The sequence below is a fragment of the Prunus persica genome, chromosome G7 (genome assembly GCF_000346465.2).
Source record: "Prunus persica cultivar Lovell chromosome G7, Prunus_persica_NCBIv2, whole genome shotgun sequence".
Lineage (NCBI taxonomy): Eukaryota > Viridiplantae > Streptophyta > Magnoliopsida > Rosales > Rosaceae > Prunus > Prunus persica.
The window spans coordinates 8,170,725-8,183,198 of NC_034015.1; positions in this window are offsets into that span (position 1 = coordinate 8,170,725).

Consider the following 12,474-nt stretch of genomic DNA (forward strand, 5'->3'; position numbering starts at 1 on the left):
TTGTTGTTGTTGTTGTTATTTGACCATATTTATTTTTTTGTAGGTAATCATCGAGACTTTGATGGCTAAAGTTGAGGATTAGGAAGCTATCAAAACATATCATCCGTCACTACCACCACAATACGCTTGTATTAGGATTTTATTATTGTACTTTGTTAATTTATGTGTTCATTTTGAATATTATATATATATATATATATTTATTAGATAATTTGATCACTATTTTTCATATGTAATTTTATTTTGAATATGTCAATTAAATTAAAATAATTAAGAAAAATCTTACAATTAAATTAAATTTAAAAAGTAAAAATTCAAAAAATTTAATATAATTAAATTAATATCAATTTAAATTAAAGTGATTTAAAAAAAATCATACAATTAAATTAAATTTAAAAATTAAAATTTTGAAAAAATTAATATTAAAAAAATAATAAAACAAAAAGTCAAAAACCTTGCGCGACAAAATATTTTGTAGCGCAAACTATTAAATTAGTTTATTTTAATTAAAAAAACTTAAAACACAAAAAATATTTCGTCACGCAAATATTTGCGCGACGTTAGTATTCGTTGGGCAAAACTCTAAAAATGTGGGCGGGTACCAAAAATGGGATGCGAGAATTTTTTATTTTTTATAAATTTTTTTGAGACTTTGCGCGACCAATGTTTTTCGTCGCGCAAAACTTTGCGCGACCAATGTGTTTCGTCGCGCAAAACTTTGCGCGACCAATATTTTTCATCGCGCAAATTTTTGCGCAACCAATATTTTTTCGTCACGCAAAGTTACTTTGCGCAACCAATATTTTCTCGTCACGCAAAGTCTTTCTTCACGATCTTTGGCAACGGATTCTGTGCAACGAAGTTTCTGTCGCGCTGAAATTTGTGCGACTACAATGTATTTTGCGAGACGAAATTCTCTTCCTCGCGCAAAGTGTAAAATGTAGTAGTGTAAGTAAATGACATGAATTTATACAAACTCATTCTCTATTTGTTGCAGATTAGTGAGTATTAGAACTAACCCACGACAATTCTTTTTTTTTTTTCTTTAAAAAAAAAATAAAACTCAATTGAAATCAACAGAAAGTAGAGGAAATTGACATGAATGTGGATTTAAAAAAAAATTAATCCACAAATCAAAGTGTGAATCCCACAGGATTCGAATGCATTCCTTATTGATTAACAGAAGATCAAATGGTTTATTGTTTTCTCACAACCATTACAACCCAGCTCAGATAACACATATACATGATGAGTTATTTGGAATCTATTTTGTTTTCGTCATTTCTTTTTTATTCAAATTTGAGCGTACATAGATTGTAATAGTCTAAACAAACGATTTAACCTTATAATGTTATTCAAATTCCTAAATTTGAAATCACTCCATCCAAATCCTAATGAATTACGTGACTTGCATTCTTTACAAAAATTTCTCTTCAAGGATGCACGCTCTACTTTACATGCATAACACATTATTGGTTCTTATCTTACGTAGGACACTAGCTGGATTTTTACTTCTAGTTTTTGGTCTAAAGGACACTAGCTATACATTACATGACTCACATTCTTGATCATTTTATTTGAAAATTTCTCTTCACGGATGCAAACTGATGGGGATCTGGATCCAGACATAGGTCACCAACCACATACACATACATCCCTATGTAAGAGTCCAGACATAGGTCACCAACCACATACACGAGCACCGAAATCTAGGGCTAGTGCAAACTCACATATATCGTAGCAAATCCATGCCACAAATAAACAATTTTTATTAATCATCAACCTATCTTTCCTACAACTATTACATTAGCCTTATTTATAGGCTTTACAAGACTTGGGCACCAAGGCTACTTGGTCCAAAAGTAAACTAATTAATTTATAAAATCACACATAAATAATAAAAGATATTCTAAAACTACCTAAATAAGAAAATAACAATATATCATGAAATAACTAATTAAATGCTAATATCTATCTTGATCCACTCCTATGCTCCTGCATCAGACTCCCATGGTTGGAAAGAATTCGTCTTCGAATTCAAGCCTTTGATTGAGGAAAATAGAATCTTCAATTGCTTCATATTAATTCTGGATCTTTTAGCATCCAATTGAAACCTTCCTTTCCAAATAAAAAGATATTTGGAATATTTCATTCTTCTTGGCTTCTTCTTAGTCCCTCTAACAATGCAAATGTTTCTCTCTAGAATCTTCAACTGATTGAAAAAATCAACCAGAGTTTTGGCAACCTTCCAAGTGAAAATATTAATGCCCATAAAATCAATAATATCTTCGAAAGTTTTTTCAATTCTCATCTCTTCATTGTTCTTGTCAATAAATTGCTTATCAAAATTGCTTTGAACACCCAAACAATTTTCATTGCAATTTTCACAGTTGCAAGGATCAAATATTGGAGGCAAATCCAAATTTAATAACTTTGATGAATAACAAGATGCACCAAAATTACCAAATTCATTTATACCTTCAAAGACACAATGAGAATAACCGTGCCCCTCTTCACTTGACTCACACAGTGGAGCGCAATAATGAAAAAGGCTATCTCCCTCGTACTCCCCGTCGAGACTCCCACGGCTTAGAGTGTCGATGCAAGCTACTCGGTTCAGATAAGGGTTCACGCATCTCTCCCCGTCAGAACTCTTACCTATCTGGGTTCGAGCTTCAATGCGAGCAATGCGTTCCATAAGTTGCCGTAGCATCCCCCTAAGTTCCTCCATGTTGTTGTAGTTGTTAACACGACCCTTCATCCAAAAACCTCCCCGATAAAGCAGATCTTGAGCCATAGCTTTGATACCAAATTGATGGGGAACGGGATCCGGACACAGGTCACAAACCACATACATGAGCACCGAAATCTAGGGCTAGTGCAAACTCACATATATCGTAGCAAATCCATGCCACAAAGAAACTATTTTATTAATCATCAACATATATTCCCTACAACTATTACATTAGCCTTATTTATAGGCTTTACAAGACTTGGGCACCAAGGCTACTTGGTCCAAAAGTAAACTAATTAATTTATAAAATCACACATAAATAATAAAAGATATTCTAAAACTGCCTAAATAAGAAAATAACAATATATCATGAAATAACTAATTAAAACACTATTTTACATGCACTTCACATTTTTTATTCTTATCGTACGCCACTAGCTATCTTTTTCATTCTTTTTAGTGAGCATAAAGAAACTATCCCAAGTAAGTATATTAGCAAGTCGTAATATTTATGGCAAGCCAATCTTCATGATGAGCAAAACATTCTCTTTTTTCAGAGTGTTGTCCAAAACAACATATATGCTACTGCATGATTAAAGTTACAAGGCAAACAGACTTTTTATCTGATATGGAGACAAAAAGCTCTCATATGATTAGTGTATTTACTAATAAAAATATATACCAATCTTCCCATTCATATAAAGTCATTCAAGTGTACTTGTTTCTAAATTAAGCTTCTTTTTTCTTGAAGCCCAAGTGATGAATTTATGTGGCATGTTGTGCTATATATAAATATGCATGACATCCACAGATTATTCAGGCCTAAACAAAAAAGAAAAAAAGAAGAAGAAAAGAATAGCCACAAATATTCATTTCGACAAGCAGCAGTTTGAAATTAAATGGCCCAAACAAATGAAAATGTAGTTTCCATGGAGAAGGAGCTGTCTGTGAAGCAAGTCACAAGAAGAGGAGGTGGGCAAGTAAGCGGGGGAGACCAAGACCAAATCTCACTCCAAACTCTATAAATACTCACCTATTTCTCAATTAATCTACCAAAAACATTTTTTCTATTTCTCAATTTATTTTTCCTTTGTAAATTTCATCAATCTCTTCAATTCTCATACTTTTGATATCATTTCAAGCACATCATCTTCTTCATTCTCATACTTTTGGAATAAAATTAAATTTATGGAATTTCTTTTTTTTTTTTAAAGTCAAATTGTTCAAAAAATTAAATTATGACATTATTTAAAAAGATTAATGAAGAAAAGTTTTCCAAAAAAAAAGACTTAAACCATTCTTAAGCAATTTAATAAAGTTGCTGACTTAAAATTTGAGTCCGATGGGTTGGGAGAAAAAATGATTTGAGTCCGGGCAAAACACAAATAATTACTTTTTAGAGGCGGAAAATTTAGATTTAGCCCCTCATGGGTTGGAGAAGGCCTCATTGCTCATCCTGACGATGCTAAGCAGCTACGGTCAGCCCACATACTTTGCAACTTGCGTGGGAGCGACCAAGCCCTTGCCGACCTCTTTCATGAGATAGGCCCTGATTTGGTGCTTGCCCATCCCATGTACAACTTTATCAATGCCAAATGAGAAAAACACTACAAGACCAAGTGGAAGACATGGTTAGCTCAATTTTTCGAAGATCATTTCAGTAGCCCCTGGCACTGGCGGATCCAGAGGAGCAAGGAGGTGCAACTACACCTCCCCTCGCCGGAAACTTCCTTGGGGATGTCAGAATTTGCCCCTTTGCTAGTGCCCACCAATTGTTCAACTAAATGCCTCAAAGACGTTGTATTGTTTGCTGCATTGTGAGACCCTGAATATTTACCTTATATTGTTGGGCTCGATCTCACGAGCATGTAGGAGAAAATGGCTCATCAATTGGAGCTCCACAACCAAAGTTATGAATTTTCGAAGTTTTTCTACAATATTTGAAGTTAAGTTGCAGAGGCACAGTTCAAGGAAGAAGAAGACTCCGCGTCAAACATCAGCGCTACTGATTTTGATTCTTTTTTAAATTGTCCAATAGCAAGCCGACACATGTCTATTTCTAATTGGCCTAAATTAAAAAATTCATTAAAAACTCATATGTGTGCCAAAAAAAAATTACCCCAAACTTTTAATCATGTGTACTTTTGTTTCATGACCTCCAATTTACATGTGCTTTTGGTTAGATTAATTGGTGTTGACTTTTGTTAGATTAAATATGTAATTGACATGGATTTTGTTCATATTTGATATGAATTTTGGTAAACTAATTGTGTCAATGACAATGATTTTGTTCATATTAATTGATATCCATATAGACTATAATCAATTAGTTGTAGACGTAAAACTCTTTTTTAAAAAATAAAAAAATTATGAATGACATTAGTATTGGTTAAATTCTAAGGGCATTTGGTTGTATAAATTTTTTTTTTTTTTGAATTTTTACCCTTATTTTTTTTAACACACTACATGGATGTTAGGACTTGAACCTAGGGCCTTGCTTGAGTCCTTTGTAAATTTTTAGCCTTTTAAAATTTGCACCTCCCCTGAAAAATTCCTGAATCCGCCACTGCCCGTGGGTCATGCTTCGGCATCCAGACTTGGTACACAGTCCTCAGTTTTTATCGGAAATAGGTTTCCCTATTTACATTTTCAATCCTAATGATGTGTTTATGGCAAAGACAACGTCATTTTAAGGTTTAGGATTTCTCCTCCCTTCTAATCTCCACAAGAATAAAACCAATCTAGTATACTTTTTTTTTATCCTCTGTTTCCTTCAAGCCCAGTTAATCAAATGAACAATTTGAATTCTTGAGTATATCTTTGTTCAATCAAATATTTCATTAAAGCCAACAAGCAGCAAAACAGAGGAGGAAATATTTCATTAAAGCCAATAATCAAATATTTAATTATGCATTTGCATATGAACCTTTTCATGATTGGGTCATAGTCTCCATGAAAGCCTTTGGTGGGAAGTCCCAATATTGAATTCTTAAGTCCTCAAAATGGGCTATGGTATTCGTCCTAGGAGATAGTCAGCAAATAGAGATAGAGCACCAGAAGTGGTGTTGCATTGAAACTTAGGGCTTGGGTGTTCAGAGACGTGGTTGGGTGGGGCTTGAGAGTTGACAGTAGGGGTGGGCATTAGAACCGCAAAACGGCAAAACCGAATCAAACCAAACCGAAAAAAATTCGAAAAAAATTGTGTTGACTAAAAAAGTCAAAAACCGAGTCAAATTCGGACCGGTTCAGACCGGTTTCGGTTTCGGTTTTCTACTACAAGGAACCGGTCCAATATAATTAATTAATATATATTTTTATATTATATATATTTATATTTTACATTTTATATATATAGTTAACATGTGGCTGCTTTGTATTGGCTGTCTAAACTACTACCGTACGCACACATACACAGGATCATCACAACTAAAACACGATTTGGGGGTTTCTTTCTTCCTTCTTCGATTTTATTTCCTCTCTTTGTGTCTGATCTGAGAGCCGCCTCTCTTTTCCTCTGCAGCTTCCAGCACTCTTGCAGCCATCCTTATTCTTCTTCAGCCGTCGCGCTGTCGTCAGCTCAGCAGGTTCGATTCTTGCTTGAATCTATTTGATTACACGATTTAAGAAAGTCCTGTCTACTCAATGGTTTCCCTGTTTCTTTCTTGCTGCACACCACATTTCTTTCCCTGTTTGTTTGTTGAAAGCTCTTTACTACCTTGATGTTGAGGATTTGCTTGTCAGTTTGGACTTTCTGCGTCGATAAAGATATTAGGCTTGATTGTTTTGGTGAACCCATCTGATCTTGGACTTCCTTGGACATCTTGCTTTTTAGAAACCCCTTTGTCTGTTCCTTTCCTCTATGAAAATAAGCAAGTGTTAATCAAAAGGCAGAATCACAAGGGGAAGGTTTATCCCTGAATTAAGTGCATTTCAACATGCCATTGCGACAGTAAAACTTAACTTTAATTCTAACAAGTTGGGCTTCTTTCTTACTGTTTGCTTAGATTTCCAGGACATTTTGAATTAAGGATAGTAAGATTGGAGTCTAAGTATACAAAGAGAATACCGATTCTAAGTAGAAGCTTCAAGGAGAAGAAATCTAGGAAGAGATAAAAAGAGTTCTTAGCTTTGATTTCCTAACAAATCAATTGTGCAAGTTGAGATAGGAAGTCAATATTGTACACTTCTGACAATAAATGCCTTAAAGCTTCAGTGCATTGTGCCACTCTCTTGCCTCTAAAGCTCCCATCAGACAGCTTTTCAAAACGACTTTTTCCAAAAGTTGCATGCTTGAGTCTTTACAAGTAACAACTTTTTTGAATGCCAAAACCATAAGCACCATCAAAGACAATTGCCTAACTACACAAGAAATGCTCGAATGATTTAGAAGGTTTTCAAAGAATCGCTTGAATGATTTCCAAGTGTTTGATTATTTTCCTGTATTAGTATTGCGATGCTATTAAGTTTGGATTATGTTTATTAAATGATTCTTGCTTTGTTTTAAGCACATGTACCGTGGTTTTTTAAAAGGCTATTGAATTTTGCAGCATATATCACCGGTGTTTATCAAGAGGAAATCTACTTCCTGCAGTAGGCAAGAGCTGCGATTTTCTCCACGATTAAGGTTTCTCCCTCGAACTCGCTCACAGAACAAGTCTTAAACTATCTTCCTTCATCAGAATTACTCACAGCCAAAGCCTTTTGGGGGACTTAAAAGAGGTAAAAGCACTGCTTGCTTTACATATGTTTAACAGAGAGAACTGGGATTATTAGTGAAACGAATACAAAGCATGCTTGTTTATATCTGTCTTGTTGGCTCCTCCATGGTTTATACAAAGCAAGACGGATTAATAAATTCAATTTGACAGTGCATAACAGATTTGCTGTTCCGTTTTTCTGTTTTTCAGTTAATTGGTTTATGTTTTTCAGTTAATTGATTTCTATTTTTCAGTTGCTTTCTAGTTAAGTGTTGATATTATCATTTAGTTGGATTGTATATATGAGGTGTTGTTTATGCTGTTAAGTTGTGTTTTTGTTAATATATATCATGTTAAGTTTTTTTCTTTGTTTTTTGTTTTTGTTTCTTAAAGAAATCATGAATGAGTTGAACCCATTTGGAGAGGTGCATGGCCCTACTAATAGTGAAGTTGGTTCGTCATCCGCATCCGTATCCACATCCGCATCCGCATCCGCATCTATATCAACACCTTTACCCAATTTACCCATCCCTCAAACACCAACTCAAAATACACCTCATGCCCAAACACCACCTCAACCTAGTAGTGGTATTCCACCATTACCTCATTCCGGCCCAAGAAAAGAAAAATCGGAAGTATGGGATCACTTTGAGAAATATGAAGAAGTGGTTGAGAGTGTGAAGGAGGATGGGAGCAAATATGCAACCACTAAGAAGAGAGCTAGGTGCAAGTATTGCACTATGAGTTATGCAGCAGACTCTACTAGAAATGGGACCTCAAATTTGAGGAAACATATTGAAAACCTATGTAAGAAATATCCGGGGAGGGTTCTTAAAGATAAACGGCAAAAGCTCTTGTCTTTTGATCAAGACCATGGGGTTCTTACATCAACAATGCATGGAAAAGAAGAGTGGTTAAAGGCATGTGTAGAGATGGTAGTAATGGATGAGATGTCGTTTAGTGTGGTTGAAGGAAAAGGGTTTAGGCGGTTTTGTAATTCTTTGAGCCCCAATTTTCAAGTGCCATCTCGTAGGACACTTGTGAGGCATTTCATGGCAATGTATGATGCCATGAAACAAAAATTGAAAGAAGAATTAGCACCACATAGAGTATGCCTCACAACGGACACTTGGACAAGTGTTCAAAATATCAATTACATGGTCATCACGGCACACTTCATAGATAATGATTGGAACTTGCACAAAAGAATCTTGAACTTTTGTGTCATTTCCAATCATAAGGGGAACTCAATTGGTAAACTCCTTGAGTCATGTTTGCTTGATTGGGATATGAAGAAGATATTAACCATCACGGCCGATAATGCTTCTTCAAACACAAAGGCTATAGATTATTTGAAGTCGAAAATGGGCCATTGGGGAAACAGTAGTCTTCTACTAGAAGGAAAGTATATGCACATTAGGTGTTGTGCTCATATTGTGAATTTAATAGTTCGTGATGGGTTGAAGAAGTTGGAAAAAAGCATATTGTGTATAAGAAATGCGGTGAAGTATGTAAGATCTTCTCCCAAAAGGTTAGAAGACTTTAAGAGTTGCGTTAAGAAAGAGCAAATTGAATGCAAAGGGCTTGTGGTGTTGGATGTGCCAACAAGGTGAAATTCCACATATATGATGTTAGAAGCCTCCTTAAAGTTTGAAAAGACCTTTTGGAGAATGGGAGAAGATGATGAAGGTTCATATATTTCTTGGTTTGGTGAAGATGAACCGGATGTCGAAGATGGGGTGGTTATGTCTCATTACCCTAGAAAGAGGGAATGGCCACCAACTAATGAGGATTGGAACAATGCTCGTACCTTTGTGAATTTTTTAAAGGTATTTTATGATGCTACATTGAAGATGAGTGTCACTTTGCATCCCGCATCCCACACCGCATTTCATGACTTGATTGCAATTGAAGAAGAAATTGAGGATTTGTTGATGGAAGAGGAGGAAATATTAAATGAAACCCAAACCTCCAAGGTTTTGAAGGACATGGCACTTAATATGAAGATGAAGTTTAAAAAGTATTGGGGTGACCTTGATAAATTGAACCAAATTTTGATGGTTGCTCTTGTTCTTGACCCTCGATACAAATTGGGGAACTTGGAGTTTATCTTGAAAAGTCGGTTTGAGAATCCGGAAGATGCGGTTAAAAAGAAGAATGAGATCAAAGAGATTTTAAAGAAGCTTTATGAAGAGTACGCCATGCCACCACCACCATCACCACCATCTACTCAAAGTAGTAGTTATTCTAGTGATACTACTACAATGAATACAAGTAGTAGCCTAAACCGAGGGGGAAAGAAACGACGGCAAATGACTGAAAATTGGAGAAAAGAGACTCGAGCAAATGATGTTGTGGTATTGGAGCATGAGATTGATAGGTACATCACCGACCCTATTGAAGATGTGGTTGACGAATTTGATGTTTTGAAGTGGTGGAAATTGAATGAGGTTAAGTATCCGGGGTTGGCACTTATTGCAAAGGATGTGCTTGCCATCCCGGTATCAACGGTGGCTTCGGAATCATGCTTTAGCACGAGTGGTCGGGTAATTAATTCATTTCGTGCTTCTTTGACTCCTAAGATTGTGGAGGCCTTAATTTGCTCTCAAAATTGGTTAAGGTCGGATGACATATCCTCTTTACAATATGAGCCAACAATTCAAGAGATTGAGTTCTATGAATCGATTGAATTAGGTATGTCTTTGTAATTTTATATGTGCTTTATTAATGTATTATATAATATGTATGTTGGACTAATATTTTAATGAGTTTATGTTTTTTTATGTAGATATTATGAGTTCATCCACGCCTAGCACCATAGCTCCAACTATTTTTCAATGTTAGGAGGAATTTAATTTGGGTTGTAATGTATATTTGGATTGAATTTGGGTTGTATTTAGCTAATAATTTATTTTGGAACTTATTTTGTTGAAGTTTGATTTAATTTGGGTTGTAATTTGTATGTTGAAGTTGGATTGAATTTAGATTGCATTTTTGTTGAAGTTGGATTGAATTTGGATTGAATTTTTGTTGAAGTTGGATTCATTTGAATTTGGATTGTATTTTTGTTGAAGTTGGATTCATTTTCATGTGTTGAAAGCTTGATGGAACCTCAAATTTGGGGTATATTAGTATATAAATACATTTTGGGCAGATTTGTTTATTATAAAAAATAAAAAATAAAAAAAAACTGCAGGAACCGAACCGAAACCGGAACCGAACAGGTCCGGTTTGGTTCGGATTTCTGTATGGATGTTGAGCAGAACCAGTCCAAATCGAACCGGTTTGCACTATCGGATCAGGTTCCATTTATTCCCCAAAACCGGTTCAAACCGAACCGTGCCCACCCCTAGTTGACAGGCCAGAGCCAGAGGATGCTCCAGACTATTTTGGAGTTTTTAATTTTTAATTTTTTTAAAGCAAAATAAAAGAAGTTAACAGATTTAATTCTCTGTTAAATGGTAGGACACGTGTCAAACATTTAAAAAGGAAAATGCAGGGTGTAAATAATTATATATAAAATTTTGAGGCCCCTTGATTTGAGGCCTTTGGTGATCGCCCTCAGAGCCCAGGCCTAAGGCCAACCGTCAGGAGTTATTAGGAGTTCATTTTTTTTCGTCATATTTTTTAAATTCAAATTTTGACATGCATGGATTGTAGTAGTCTAAAGAAACAATTTAATATTATAATTTTATCCAAATCTTTATATTGGAATTACTCCATTTAAATCCTAATGAATTACGTGACTCACCTTCTTGATCATTTTATTTGAAAATTTCTCTTTACAGATACAAACTCTACTTTACTTGCGCATCACATTATTGATTCTTATCGTCCAACACTAGCTAGCTTTTTCATTCTTTTTTAGTGAAAGAAACAATCCCAGGTAAGTATGTTAGGAAGTCGTAATATTTATGCCAAGCCAATATTCAAGATGAGCAAAATCTTCTCTTTTTTCTAGAGTGTGGTCCAAGATAACATATATGCCACTGCATGATTAAAGTTACTAGCCAATGGTAACTGCCTTCGGTCCTATCCACCATGGTGAACCTAAGTACGAGCGGGCAGAGAACCTCAAGCTTCAATTAGCAGTACGTTTTGTCAGAGACAGTGAGCAGAATGAAGCAGATTTGCTGAAGAAGGTTGACGTGAACATCAAGGTACTAAGGGAGTGCTATGATGAGGAAGCAACAAAGGACTATGAAGATGATTCCCTCGCGTGGATGCTGTTCGTTGATGGGTGTTCGACGCTGGAATTCATATACAAATATGAAAAGTTAGCCTCAATTCTGGTACCGCTCCATGTGAGGCCTTACTTGAGTACCTGAAAGTGCACGGGTACTAAAAGGACTACGTACTTCAGCCTTTCAGGTACTAAAAATACATTTGCTGCTTTGCAATTTGCAATTTGTATGCTGCATGGTTCTGTACGTCCCCCCAATTACGACTTCTTCTAGAGGTCTTCACAAGTCATAGCTTCTCAATGTTAAAGGAAAGAATCAAGTCATATTTGATATGCCCATATTATAGGGTCGTTGATTGATTCCTTGTATATATGTTATTCAATTGTTTTATTTCCTTCCTAGAATAAGACTATCTCGGATTGTATAAAGCTGTAGCTATATTGTATATTCAATAATCAATGAAATATAGAGATCTTCTCTACCAATCTGTTTTCTTCATTCACCATTTTTACATGGTATCAGAGCACCGATTCTGGTGACTCTAGAAACCCAAACACCTTCCGCTACAACACAACACAAGATGGGTGAAACAGAGAAATCAATTGATGTTTCGGATCCACTCACCTTGCATCACTCGGATCATCCGGGAATTGTTTTGGTATCCAGGCTTCTTGAAGGATACAACTATGGTCAATGGAGTCGATCTATGTGTCTCAATCTTAGCGCAAAGAATAAGATTGGCTTTGTCGATGGGTCTGTCAAAGCCCCAGCATCTACAGATGCGAAACACTCTATTTGGCAACGATGCAACGACATGGTATTGTCGTGGATCTTGAATTCAGTACATCCGGACATTGCC